Source organism: Mixophyes fleayi, chromosome 1 (genome assembly GCF_038048845.1).
Source record: "Mixophyes fleayi isolate aMixFle1 chromosome 1, aMixFle1.hap1, whole genome shotgun sequence".
Classification (NCBI taxonomy): domain Eukaryota; kingdom Metazoa; phylum Chordata; class Amphibia; order Anura; family Limnodynastidae; genus Mixophyes; species Mixophyes fleayi.
In genome coordinates, this window is record NC_134402.1 from 198030692 (window position 1) to 198045950 (window position 15259).

Genomic DNA, 15259 nt, shown 5'->3' on the forward strand with positions numbered 1-15259 from the left:
CCCTTTAGGACAGTGTGCATGTATTTTGTACCTCTTTATAAGAAAAGACTGAGGTATTGACAGAAGTGTAAAGAATGGGAAATAAGACAACAAAGAATAATACTGTAGTGACTTGCAGAACAATAGAAAAACAGAAAAGAAGATTTACAGCAAGGTGAGAGCTGGATTGGGCACCACAGGGAATTGGCTCTGAACTATTTCACTAATCCCCTTGACTCTTAATTAATCTAAGACATTTCCCCCATTCTTATTAAATTTAACAGGGAGTTACATCACCCATCCAATCCAGTGTCGTCCATGTAAATGTGTGTGTTATTAATCTGTGCGTTTGCGTCATTACACGTGGTGTACTATTTGCAATTGCACAGTAAAACAATATTAATTAATTTAGTTTACTTCTTCCAATTATTTGACTTTCACAATTTTCTGTGTAGCTACGCAGCACACTTCATTGAACATTTTTCTTTCTGTAAATAGATGTCAAAGTTTTGCTAACCATACCAATTGTTGTTACCGTTAACTACTAACACCGTTTACTAACTAGTTTTATAAACTTTCAATACTAACGTTTTTTATGTTCTTTCAGACTCTCTTCCACCTTCTTTGCTCCAAGTTTTTCACATAGCAGATTTAGGAGTTTCTGAATAATTTGTTTCTTTCAGTGATTGATGTTTCGGTATTTCTTCTTTTGACAGTCGTAGTCATGCTGGTCCAGCACTCTCACCATTAACTCCATCTGGACTCATCGGCTTGGCTGTTTTAACCATCTCCAATTGCATCGCTTCTTCTTCTCCATCTCCTTCCACCCCTTCATCACGTCTTTCATGCATCTGTTCATCCTCCATCTTAACATGTACCGCTGGCGAGAGACTGGCTACTCTATAATTTTATAGACGCAGCTGTAATAGCAGAGTGGAGCATTGTGGGTGAACGTTCATTCATCTATAGCCCTTGTTTTTACTGCTGTGTTGGAAGATTTTTTGCTGAAGTTTCCATAGTATACGAATGGATACAATAATTTATTTACCTTATTTAATCGCTTTTATAGCAAGGTAAGTTCTTTATAACATGAGAGTTTGTATAATTTTTTGGGGTGTCTATGTAAATATCAAAGATATGTTATTTATTTTTTAGGAAAACATTAAAGATGGCATCTGACAAAACTGTAGAGCTCATGAAGGACTTCAATGAGGTCTACAGGTCCCATACTTGCTTGTGGAAAACACAATCAAAAGAGTACTGCAACAGGCAGAGGAGGAGCTTGGCTTTGGATGAAATGGTTAAAATGAACCTTCCTCATTATCCAGGGGCAACTGTAGAGTGGGTCAAGGGGAAGATCCAGAACATAAGAACTGTCTTCAAAAAAGGAACTTTATAAGTTGGAGACCTCCAAAAGATCAGGGGCTGAAGATGTGTATGGAGATCAAGGGTAGTTCATTACCTGACGTTCAACAATCAGATGACATACCGGCAAGTGCCATAATAAGTAAACATGAAACATTGTTAATGCGTAAAAAATATTTATTGTCCATGTGATTGACAATGAAAGTTATTGAATGTATCATACATTATGAATGTACATATATTACAAAAAATGTCATTCTGCCAGGACACAGCACCCTCACCATTAAAATATTTTAAATAAGCCTCCCTGTTTAACTTTGTTAGCCCAACCACTTCACAACCTCAAAGAGGTGTAGTACTCAATAGTGATGGGTAGTTCACGAATGATTAGTTCAATGAACTAATCTTCAAAGTGAACTAAATCATTTAGTTCACAGCTCTGACAAAGATTAGTTCACCAGGAACTAAAACAAGTGGGAGGAGTTAGAGATAAAGCCGAGCAGCTCCAGCAGCCTCACTCACTGTCTCATTCACACTGGCTCTTTTGTTTCTATTCAGCTCTCTCATTTAATACTCATGAGTCAGTACCTCTAAACTACCAAAGGTGGCACTGCTGTGCTCAGACATTGTGTGAGACTCTGGAGCTGATCACTGAGCTATGAGTCATGAGTCATTCTCCTCACTCAGGAGTTCAATAGTTCATCTAGTTCATTTTACTTTTCGAATCTTTCAAATCATTCCACTCTTCAAATCTTTCCACTCACCGAATCTTTTTAATCATTCAGATCATTTAGCTCATGAGTCACAGGATACATTCCCTTCCCTGTCAGCTCAAGACACACTGCACTGCTGAGTGCTGCATGTTATATACTGTAGTTCTGTTTACTGCACCATATATACAGGGGAGATGTATTAAACCTTCAAGAGAGATAAAGTGGAAGCGTTGCCCATAGCAACTAATCAGTTTCTGTCATTTTATAGACTCTGCTAGATAAATGACAGAAGCTAATTAGTCATAATTGCCAACATTATGTTGGTTACGTCTAGGAGTTCCTGGAGCGGGGTATTGGCCTAGGGGGTGGGGCTTCACAAATTGCGTAGTTTTGGCCCCGCCCCCAGTGACATCATTTGGGGTCTTTTTACAGCTGTAAAAATTCCCCTCTAAGGTTTGATACATCTCCCCTATATCCTGATTGCACTGATCTCAATTTTAAAAGCAAAAAAGTGACACTTTTTTTTTATAATACTCTGAATTTGGGTCTTTTTCATTTGCATATTATGGAAATAAAAAATAAAAATGAAAATGTAATTAACTTTGCAGAGCTCAACATGTCACTACTAGTTTTTGTATAAGTGATTGCCCTTTTTAAAATATTAAAAATGATCTGACATATTAAACTTATCTAAACATTTTAACAGGACTATAACTCATCTAATGAGATGTAGTATATATGCCTACAATATATGTAATAGACTAGATCTACGTCTCCAATCACTTCTCTCAGCAGTGTTCCAGAGCCAGTGATCTAACTGAACTAACTGAGCTAAATGAACTAAATGAACTACTGAGTGAAATGAGTGAAATGAACTACTGAGTGAAATGAGTGAAATGAACTACTGAGTCAAATGAGTGAAATTAACTAATCTTTTGAACTAATCTTTTGTGTGAACTAGATCAGAATGAACTAATCTTCAAAATGAACTAGAATTCCCATCACTAGTACTCAACGACAAAATTATTGCAATACTGAAGAGAGCGACATGTAAGAAAGACCTACTTAGCTGTAAACAGACACAGGGCAGATCCGATATGAGGAGAGGGCGACACTTCCAAATTACGTCACTTCCAAACGCGACTTGGACATTTCATTTTTTTAAAGCGGCAATGCACGAACCCATGAAAGTAGTACCTTCACTTTATGGGTCCGTGCATAGCTGCTTTAAAAAGAAAAAGAAATCCAAGTCGTTGGAAGTGACGTAATTTGGAAGTATCGCCCTCTCCTCATATCAGATCTGCCCTGTCTGTTTATAGGTAAGTAGGTCTTTCTTACATGTCGCTCTCTTCGGTATCGAAATAATTCTCTAGGTGTAAGCACTGGCACTAAGGGGAAAAAAGGACACATGACCATGAACAAAGCAACACGCTTACTAGAAAAAAATTATAGAGTCTGCGAACCAGTTAATGAGAAAAGGACCAGTTGAATGTGACCTGCTTTGAGCAACACTGGCAAAATAATGAGAAAGATGCCAGCGGAAATGCGAATGGAGATAGAATGTTTGGTAAATTATATGATTTATAGGGCATGGATCACTTACAAGACACTATTTTGATTCAATCACCCCACACACAGGAGCATGGGCATTTCCGGCTGGTCCAATCTCATACATTCCATCTACTGCCACTCCACAGGCAACATCGCATCATAAGAAGCCAAACAAGTATCCCTCTTGCCTACAGGACTTCTATGAGAAGCACAAGTATGCTACAGTATATAGGGAGTCCGTTATACTTGGAAAGTAATGAACATACCATTATGAATAGCTGGGACAACTGTGATGCATTTTGTTAAACTAAAGTTTTTTTAAAAAAAGTTTTTATATGTTTTAGGTGTGCCCTATTTTACTTAAAATATTCATTTTGCTTTCTCCTCTTTAGTCCAGCTTCAGTCTGCACACCAGGTGGTAATCGTTTACCCAATTAAGATAACCCCGACACACAGCACACCTACATGAGAAAACAAATGAATGAAAAAACGACAGGTATATTGAAATACTTACCTTAAAAACGACTGTGCACATCTCCGATCGCAGCAGAAGCCTGACAGGACCTTCTTCCGACTGCCCAGCTCTCCAACAGTACTGTGTGACGTCGGTGCACCCTTCATGCCTTAAAATTTAAAATGGCAATGTCGGGACCCTGCATGGACACTATTTAAACAGTGTCCCGACATTGCCGCTTTTTTTTCATTCGTTTTTTTATTGTAGGTGTGCTGTGTGTTGGGGTTATCGTCATCGGCGACCCGTACCCCACCCCACCAGAGATGAGTCTGACCCCTCTGACATACAGGACCAATCAGTCTGCCATACGTGGAAGCGCAAGGTTGCCCTAGTTCTCATAAATATTCTTTTTGCTATCCCATCTTTAATCCATCTCTAATGTGCAGAAATAGGATCCATACCTCTCCTGCTATAGGCCCAATTTAGCACGTCTACTATATGCTGGCAATGTTTTTGTTTGTGTGACTTTTAATATGTTGATATGTTTAGTTTCTATTTTAATAAAAAAAAGTTTGTCTTAAATCAGACTACTTATTTCACCAACCTTCAGATATTGTCCATTCGGAAATTGTACAATAGCCTTACAGGTCTCAGGTATGCTCAAACCCATAGCTTGAGGTGATATTGCTGTGCTGTATTTGAGATCAGCCAGTGTCCTTCCTGTGGCCAAAAATCTCAGGGTAGCAACCAGTCTCTGCTCTGCAGATATTGGTCTCTGTAAATGGGTGTCCTCCGTCTAGATGAGTGGAGCAGCTCCTGGAATGTGGGATCAGTCATCCGCTGAAAATTCCTGAAGTCATCTGGATGATTCTTCCATGTCTCCTGTAGCAGGGGCATATGTGAAAAGGAGTCTCTCATCAGGAACCACACTATGGTCCAACAAGTCCGATTCTTTCTTCGTTCCCTCTGGGTCTGTGTTTGCAGTTTTCTTGCCATAGCAAGAAGCAACAAGCCACAAGCTTTTTGTTGGTTTATTGTGCTCCAGGGCCGGACTGGCCATCTGGCTCTTCTGGCAAATTCCAGAAGGGCCGATGGCCAGATGGGCCGGTTGCTAGCTGGCCGACCCCATTGCTCAGTGCACAGACTGTCATGCCGGAATTCGTCATGACAGTCTGTGCGCTGAGCGATGGGGTCGGCCCTACACTTACTGATTGCCGCGCGTACCCTCCTCCCCTCCGATGAATGGATCTGCCGATGACTGTCACATGGGACGTGCACCATGTGATAGGTGCCGTCCCATGTGATAGAAGACACTACAGAGCGCGCCGCGGAGCGCACAAGGTAAGGGGGGGGGTAGTTTGTGTACAGGGGATCTATGATAGGTTTTGTGAGTGTGACAGCGAATCTATGATAGGTTTTGTGAGTGTAACAGGGGATCTATGGTATGTTTTGTGTGTGTGACAGGGGATCTATGGTATGTTTTGTGTGTGTGACAGGGGATCTATGGTATGTTTTGTGTGCGACAGGGGATCTATAGTATGTGTGCGACAGGGGATCTATAGTATGTGTGTGAGGGTATGATTACAGTGTGTATGCAGGGCCATCTTAACAACATTATGGGCCCCTGGGCAAAGCAGTGCACCGGGGCCCCTACATATATATATATACATATATATATATATATATATATATATATATATAGATGTATAGAGATACAGAGATAGAGATAGACAGATGTACTTGCTCAGTGACTCTTGAAGGTTTTTTTGCAGGTTTTTTTTTTCAGGATTATTTATTCTAATTAAGAGCCCTGCCTATGGGGCCCCCTTGACCATGGGACCCCCGGGCACCTGCCCATCGTGCCCAATGGAAAAGATGGCCCTGTGTGTATGTGTGTGACAGGGTATCTATAGTATGTGTGTGTGTGGGCCAGTGTATGACTATAGTGTGTGTGTGTTACAGTGTAACTGTCACTCACCGGACTGTGAGTGCCTCTTCACTGGTGCGTGGCTCTCCAGTATTCCTGCCAGCACCTATCCTGAACCGTGGCCGCCCGCCATCCTGATGGTCTGCGCATGCGCAGTTCCTAAGAACTCTTCTGACCTTTGCTTTTAGTTAATTGGTTGATCAGGCAACGCTCCCTATTTAAAGCACCTGTGTTCATTACCTCGTTGCCTGATCTTGGAGTCTCATTCCCTGTGAGTCTCTGAAGGTGTTCCTGTGTACTTCTCCGTGTCTTCAGCTTCCTGCTGATTCCTGCTCAACTCATTGCCGGTTTCCAGACGGCTTCAAGTCTCCTGTGTTCTACTATGTCTTCAGTTCCCTGCTGATTCCTGCCGGTTTCCAGACCGCTACAAGTCTCCCGTGTTCTACTATGTCTTCAGTTCCCTGCTGATTCTTGCTCTAATCATCTGCGGCTTCCAGTCCGCTATTTCCTCCAGTGTTCTACTCGTGTTCGCTATCTCCAGTGATTCCTGCATTGCTCATCGTTGTTCTACCCATGTCAAGTTCTCTGCCTGTGTGCTGACCCGGACCCTGATTACCGCTACCACTCACCTGTGGTTTCTTTACTTGTGCTGGCGTGCAGCCGCTCAGCTGTTCCTGTATCCTCTCATGGACAGCCTGCTCAACTGAACCGCGGTATGCTTACTTTCTATTGACTGTATTCGTTTACTGCATATCCGCTTGGACTGTTCTCCACTTACCCACGGAATCCGCTATCTCCCTGAGACTGTGTTATTACTCCGCATATCTGCTGGGAAGTTTACCTCTTTGTTCAGTCGTGAGATACATACGCTAATTGACCTTCTGCTATTAGCCTGGATTCCAGTAGTGAATTCGTCTCTGTCAAACAGCGCCTGCCACACCTCTCAGTGTCTACATTCTATGTTTCCACTCATCGACACCTGTACCTATCCCCACCTATAGCAGTGGAACAACTAGCTGTATGCAGACCACTGACTTCCAGTTACCTACCTGCACCAGTAACAAGTCCTCTCACTATAAGCAGTGGTACAACTTGCTGTACGCAGACCACTGACTTCCCCGTTACCTACCTGCACCTGGAACAAGTCCTCTCACTACAAGCAGTGGTACAACTTGCTGTACGCAGACCACTGACTTCCCCGTTACCTACCTACACCTGGACAAGTCTTCTCACTATAGCAGTGGTACAACTTGCTGTCCGCAGACCACTGACTTCCCCGTTACCTTCCTGCACTTCTTCACGTCCATCAAGATCCTCGTGTTCATATCTACCTAATCATTAACCAGATTGCTGCTAGTCATTGACTTTTCTATTTGCATCCTCTCACCATCTGCTGAGTCATATGTTCCGCTAGTCACCCTGCTACCAGAGAACCACTGTGTAACCCACACTACTCTGGTAAGATCATCATCTGGTGATATCCTGGGCAAAGACTCCTAGTGCCCGTGACAGTAACTATAGTATGTTTTGTGTGTGACAGGGTATGACTATAGAGTGTGTATGTGTGTGACAGGGTATGACTACTGTATGTGTGTGGGGGCCGGTGTATGACTATAATGTGTGAGGGGGAGGGTCTTAATATAATGTGGGAGGTAGGCTATTAATCTAATGGTGAATTGCAGGCAGGGGCTAATTATTGGGTGCTATTTTATTTGTGGGGTGATGGTGGGGCAATTTAATAATGGGGCCTAACAATTTGAGAAGGGGTGATTGGATTTTTAATTTAATGCTGGGGTTGTTTGGGAGCTATTAATTGAATGTGGGCTGTTTGGGGAAAATGAGGTCTATTTATTAAATGTGATTATGAGTTAATGCCTGGGGTGGTTGTGGGAAATGGATATATTTATTAAACGTAAATGCTATTTAATTTCTTGCTGGAGTTGTTTGGATAGAGGTAAATAGTTTTATTTATTAAATGGTAATACTATTTAATGTCAGGGCTAGTTGGAGGGAAATTGATGTATTTATCAAATGTGAATACTAGTATTTTAATGTTGGGGCAGGAGTGAGGCCTAATTTTAAAACGTGGATGCTATATTGATTTAACACCAGGGCTAAATCTCATGTACTCATTTTTTTTCCAAATAGGGCATCCAACATTCCAGGATCCAGACAAGCAGCAACTGATCTAAAGACACCAGCAGCCACAAGTGGTGACAATGACAAGATAGGTAGGAGAGACCAGGACAGTCTGCCAACTGTTCTGAATTTGGTGGGTGACTGTCCCGCTTAGTCAGGATTTGGTCTGACTACAAGAACAGTTGGGAGATATGTCCTGCTTCACACTGTACTGCTTGTTAAGGCAGAACTGCGCGCACCTAACAGTAGTGCACACAGTATTGCCTGTGTATTTGTCAAAAATGTGTCTAATAGCCAAATTACATCATAGGAGCCCCCCTGACTTAAGTGCCCGGGCCCCCCGAGCCTTAATCCAGTTCTAGTCAGCAGGAGGAATCTGTGCTTCCACTCCAGGGCAGGACACAGCCTGCAGAGCAAGCCGAGGAGCTCTAAGTTGCATGAGATTTATTAATCTCGTGAGACTAAGAGCTTCCCTGCTCACTCAACAGGAATGTCAGCAGCATTAGAAGCATTGATAAGTACAGTGGGCTAGGGGTGTCATAATGTGTCTGGGGGGGTGACGTAATGTGGATGGGAAGGGCCTGATAAATGTAATATTTTATTATAATGTATGTAACAACGCACCATTTTGACCACGCCCCCAACATAATGTAGCCACGCCCTTGGCGGCGCACCAAATGCGCTGTGGCACGTGTTTTTTTTCTGCTCATCAACAGAGGTGGGCCAGTGTGCTTTAAATGCCATTGCTGATTTTTAGTCCCAGTACGGCCCTGTTGTGCTCATTATATTAAAATAAATTGTAATAATTGTGCAGTTAACACACATATATTGTACACAAAAATGTACAATAGAATGAATGGTGATGGTGTATTTCCTTTTCTGGATTCTTTGTTTGTGGGTGTTGTGTGCACTGAGGTTTAGCCTTTTATTTAAATGTATTTGCCATATTTGCCATATTGCTGTTGAGAGATCATATATCTGTACAGTGTGTGCAGAGTCAAGATCGTTTGAGATGATGGTTATGACAGACAAAAATCACAGCTAAATCGTGTAAAATCATTTAAAAGTCTATAGTGTGTATGCGGCATGCTGAGCAGAACTTCAGTCGTTGGTAAATTACAGAAATTATCTGTAGTGTGTACCCAGCCGTAACTGAATATGGAAATCTATTCAGTATTGTATTTGTACCTTACTTGTGTTTGTACTAACCATATGTGGAAATTTGGGTTTAACCCAGACTGTCTGAAAGAAATGTAATTCTTTCAATATAGGAATCTTGTTTTTATCCTATATATTAATGGCTGATATAGCATCATAATAAAATACCATGAATTGACAATTAAAAATACAAATATATATATCGATTTATTAAAAAATCCACCTTCAACAACATATATATTTTAGGGCACACTCCTGATATAACTAGTATATGCGACAACATTTTGGCATAGATAAAATCTATTATAATGCAACCAAAATTTGCCACTGAAAAATGTAATTAATTATGTATATTTTAAAGTTACAGCTTAATGTTTAATTTATTAACTCACTGTTTTCTCTATACCTTGGGATTGGGAATATCTTCATATAAACATACATAGAATTTGATGGCAGATAAGAACAACTTGGCTTATTTAGTCTGCCCATTGTTAACCTATGGTAACCTCCAACCATGCTTGAGTCTTAGTTCTTTATAAGCAAATCCTTATGTCTATCCCAGGAATGTTTACACTGCTCTACTGTATTTGCCTCTGCCACCTCTGGTAGGAGGCTATTCCACTAATCTACTACCCTTTCTGTGAAGTAATTTTTCCTCAAATTTCCTCTGAACCTACTTTCCTCCAGTTTCAGTGCATGTCCTCATGTTCTAATACTTCTCTTTCTTTGAACCTGTTCCTTTGATTCTGTACCTTGATAATCTATTTGAAAGCTCCTATCATGTCTACACTTTCCCTTCTCTGCTTCAAACTACATATTAAGATCTTTAAGTCTTTCCTGGTAAGTTTTGTGCTGTAGGCCATGCACCATTTTAGTTGCCCTTCTTTGTACTCTAATGTATTTATATCCTTCTGGAGATATGGCCTACAGAGCGGAACACAATATTCTAGATGAGGCTGTAAAATGACCTATACAGTAGCATTATTACTTTTATCTGCTATTGATTCCTGCCCCTGTGCAACCAAGCATCTGACTTGCCCTTCTTATTGCTTTGTTGCATTGCTTACTTGCCATTAAGTCACCTGAAATTGTGACTCGGACACTTAGATCCCTTTGCTACTGAGTAGTTTCCATTAAAATGCCGTCAATACTATATTTAGCCTTTGGGTTTTTGAGACCCAAGTGCATGATTTTGTATTTTTTTGGCATAAACCTGTAGTTGCCACACCCTTGACAATTTCTCTAGTCTACCTAGATCATCAATCATTTGTTTTATTCTCCCTAGTGTGTCTATCCACATCTTTGTGTCATCTGCAAAAGGAATACCTTCCTGTCCATGGCATTTGCTATGTTACCAATAAAAATATTACAAATCACTGGTCCAAGTACATATGCCTGGAGTACTCCGAGACTGGTAACCTTTCACTCCTGTGAATGCACTTCATTTACTACAACTCTCTGTTTTCTGTCCTGCAAACAAGATCTTATCCATTCTACTATCTTAGAATCCAATCCCAAGCTTTAAAAAATCATTTAATAGTCTGTTGTGGGAGAGTGTCAAATATCTTACTAAAGTCTGTTAGGACTCTGATTCTAGTATGTATTTGGCCTGTAGTACCTCTATGCCATCAGAGGTGCTGCTTTTTTGCCTTTGGATATTTCCACCTCACCTGCAGGAGTTAACCCCTTCCCTGATCATCACCTGCACCTATTTCACTGCCTTATATGTCTGCCTCAAACATTGCTCCTTGAGGTTCATAAATTGTTTGCTGCTTCTGGTCCCTATCAGTAATTCTGTGAATTGTGCCTGTTGTTCTTCCGATTATCTGATTTTTACCTGTTCCACCGTTTTGCACCTTTGCCTATGACCCAGATTCCGGCTTCATTTGACTTTGCTCCTGTCTACTCCCTGGTATTATTTGGGGATCTTTCGGCTCCTGGTGCCTCCAGACATCCAATATCTCCAGTCCACTGTCTAACTTGGTAAACTAGAGTCTCCAGCTTCTCATCTTAATCTGGCAATTCAGACGTCCTGCCTTCAGCCCTTAAGTTCTGCTTAACAGCTGAAGAGAGAGAGAGAGAGAGATTTTAACTTACGAGAGTTCGATGCTTCAGCCGCTAAGTACCGCCGTGGAACGCATGTGCGTTCCACTGACAGGAAGTTCGGCATTTGGAACGCAGAACGCATCTGCGTTCCACGGCGGAACTTAACAGCTGAAGCATCAAACTCTGGTAAGTTAAAATCTCTCTCTCCTCCTACCTCACTCCCCCCACCCCCCTCCTTAGATGGGGGGCGCCAGTGCCCTGTCTCGCCCAGGGCACCAAAATGTATAGTTACGGCACTGACTTAAGGCATAATACTGAGCAAATTGTCAAATTCATAAGGGTCACATAAAACAATAGTAAAGGCTTTACAAGCAACTGGTTCAATTAGGAAGTACTTCACAGTGAGGTAGTCTCTTGTCTGGATATCCTACTACCAGCTGTGGTAGCAGTTCAGCCCAGGTGTTACCTTGCTTTTGGCAGGCATGCACCACCTGCAGACAAGTGCAGACTGTACTGTCATAGAATAAACTCTTCCAGGCTACTTTTATACACTATGGGGCTCCCACTCTACGGCGTCCTGGGAGAGGGTGTTAGCTTACCATGGAAGGGATGCAATTGGACATATTTAAAACAGGAGGATCACTTGTACTATATATATGACCTCAGCACTACCCGTCTTGGCTCCACTGTGACTGACCCCACTAAGGCTGACACAGGGCTAATTGTGAAAATACAGGCAAACACAGGAAACAATACTATAATAAGATTTTGGTGTAGCGCATTGCTTTAATCTCCTGGGTCATTGAAGCCAACCTTTCACCCTCCCCTTACTTCTAGTGACCTGTCCCATATATACTGTGTCCAGCAATATATTTAGATACACTATATATTTATACAAGATGAGAGAGCTGAATGCCTGAAATTATTAAGTTTTAAACAATCATAATTTCCCAAATGGACATTGTATATAGTTTGGAGCAGTTTGTAAATGTTCTATTTTCCTCAGGACCTCATGCAGAGACATAGAGTGACTGAGGGGAAGGGTATGTCTCACAGTGTGATTTTTCAATCTGCTACTAAAATCTGCTACTAAAAATACATATTTTTGTGCAGTTTGCAAACTGTGGAATTTATCTACGTAAAAATTGCACATCAAGCAACATTTTAAATAAAAATACAATTTTGTGACCTGAGACGCATACAAATGGTGCAATGTATCATTTCCGGCGGTTTGAAAAGATCACAAGGTAACCCACACATAAAGATAAATCACATGTGTTTTGTTAGAGATCGCGGCGGCCGCGGGCACCGCCGTGACTCTCCTGTGGCTGCTGGTGACGTCCCGGCAGTTGCTACGGCAACCGGGACATCACTTCGGGTTTCCACATCCCGGTTGTCTGGGCAACAACCGGGACACTACAGGCTCCCTGGCATGGCGCCCGGCCAGCTGGCCAATAGGCGGGCGCACACGCGCAGGGTCTCTTAGGTGGTAGCCAATCATGGCTATCTGGAGGTTCAGGAGGCAGGGTCTTTTGGTGGTATGTTTTGCAGCTGAACTACATCGCTATTGGTCACCTGGTAATCAGCTGTTAGGTCACGCCTCTGGACACTTCTAGGGCTCTTCCCTGATTGGCTACCTGGACTATTTAAGGCAATGAGGACTGAGCCTCATTGCCGGTTATAGCGTCCTGTCCTCAGTTCTGCTGCCTGCTTGTTCTCACTCTGCTTGGTTATTATTACCTTTTGATTGACCTCCCGTGTATGACCTTTGCTTGTTCCTGGACCACTGAACCTACGCTTCTGACCCTGACCATTTGCCTAAAAACCGGATTCTGCTCCTCCGCTAATGCACCTGACCTTTCGCTTGTCCCTGGATTTCGAACCTGTGCTTGTGACCTCTGACCTTGGTTTTCCTGGCCGCTACTGTCTGCCAATCACTCCACACCTGGGTTCTCCTTAAGTCAGTATTCGTTACCCGACCCCCTCTCGGCCTGCGGCCAAGTCTGTCCCCACCACTAGGGGCTCCAGTGAACACTGGGCCTTCAGGGCAGACCCCGAGTTTCATTGTACTGGCTTGGGAGTTCCTAACATGTTTTCAGTATAAAAAGGTGTCTGATTTACAGTTAAAAAGGACAAAAAAGGAACCGCACCGGTGCCTGTGAGTTCCACTCGAAAACCGGAAGTTCGGCATTTGAAATGCACAGTGCGTTCCAACTGCCGAACCAAGAAACCGCTCGGCCAAGCTACCGCATCCCCTCCCTACCTGTCGGAGACAGACAGAGGACTTAATCCACCCGCACCTCAACAGCACCAGCCTACTAAGGCATCTAACCAAACTGCTCTTATAAGAGCAAACTATAAGTGCACTCACAGCACCCCGAAATCGCCAACACCGCATCCCACCAAAACACTGGCAAAGCTAGAAATTACACATATATTTATTTTCCCAACATCAGACACCCACAATAACATTAAGCATTGACAACACATTAAATAGAGGAGAACTACTTATCCCCTTTTTGCACAGAGCTATAAACTAGATATTACACCATAATTAAATATCAATCTACACAATTTCACTACACAGTCCCTAGGACAACCAACCCCTTCAGCCTTTAATTATATGGTATAACCCTAAGAGAGTCTAAATTAACAGAGCTACATAGGGTACCACCAATACCATATACTCTCAGAGCTATAAACGTAAGCATTCTTGTAATTACCCCAATTACAAGGCTATAAACACAGAGCTATAAACGATCACAATACCACCCTATAATCCCCAGGGCTATAAACTAGTGATATAAGCAATCAGCGGTACACAAAACCACGCACAATATATACTGCATCAGAGCTATAAACATAAAGCAAAAGAGCTATAACATCCAAAACTGCAAAAAAAAGCTATAATCATCTGCTAAATTCACTAGCACTGAAGTATATTGTCTGTACTGCATATATTGCTACTCCCCACCTCTTCTCCCTCTCCCACACCCTTCTTCTCTCCACCCCAGGTTGCGCCACGGCAGAAACAACGAAACAACAAATAGCTAAAATGCAACCAAAAAAGTAACGAGCACAATTCCACCTCAAATCCAAGCTTATCTCAAGATTTCCATTTGAATCTGGTTGTAAGTACACTCTGCCTACACAGTACTTGCACTATGTGGTCAGAAAGAACAAACTACAGTATATGTACAAGCATATGCGCACTAAAAGGTCACTTCAAAACGCATTAAAATAATGAGAGATTAATATACATGAACAACTCTTAGATTTTTTTTAACATTGAATAGATAAATATGCGTTTAATGCATACTGTACAAATAATGTTTTCTTTTAGTCTATCTTACTGGATTACATGTGTTCTGTAATAGCTAGTGGCACGCAAGCATGTCATTTTTAAAATAATGACTATACCATTGTCAGTCATCCATATCAGCAGCGTCTGACCTATATCAGTTGCAAATGACACGGGTGAAACAAAGCATAGTTACGAGAAACCCAGGACTTAAATTGTACGTATCTGTGTAGGAACGCCCTCTTACAGTACATTGCCTATGTTAGTCCGCCCTTTTCCTGCCCTATTCTGCCTCGCAAGTCCTAGTGGCAAGTGCGTTCTGTAGGGTAAGGTCTGTTTCTGAGCATGTGCAGGATATTTCATGATGTAAGATACTCTATGCAAAAACATCTAAACATGAATCAGGCCCTTTAAATTTTACTTAAATACTTCACATAAAAATATTCCTTTTTAGTTTTGGCTGGTGTATTGCTTTAATATATACATTAACCGTGTTATGATGAACAATATAGTAAGTGCTGAAATATCTCTTTTTTATTACACTTGGGGCTAAATTTATTAAAGGGCATTTTTCTAAATTTACTAAAGGGCAAAACTTGCCCTTAAATACAGAGCCGTAACTAGAC

At 41.8% G+C, this 15259-nt stretch overlaps 1 long non-coding RNA gene across 1 annotated transcript; it reads left to right on the forward strand.

Annotated features, from left to right (window-relative positions):
• Window positions 1-737: 737 nt before the first annotated feature.
• LOC142147881 (uncharacterized) lies at window positions 738-4217 on the forward strand. Its single transcript, XR_012690834.1, has 3 exons — window positions 738-1052; window positions 1135-1486; window positions 4001-4217. It is a non-coding gene; the product is annotated as an uncharacterized LOC142147881 (long non-coding RNA).
• Window positions 4218-15259: the final 11042 nt, after the last annotated feature.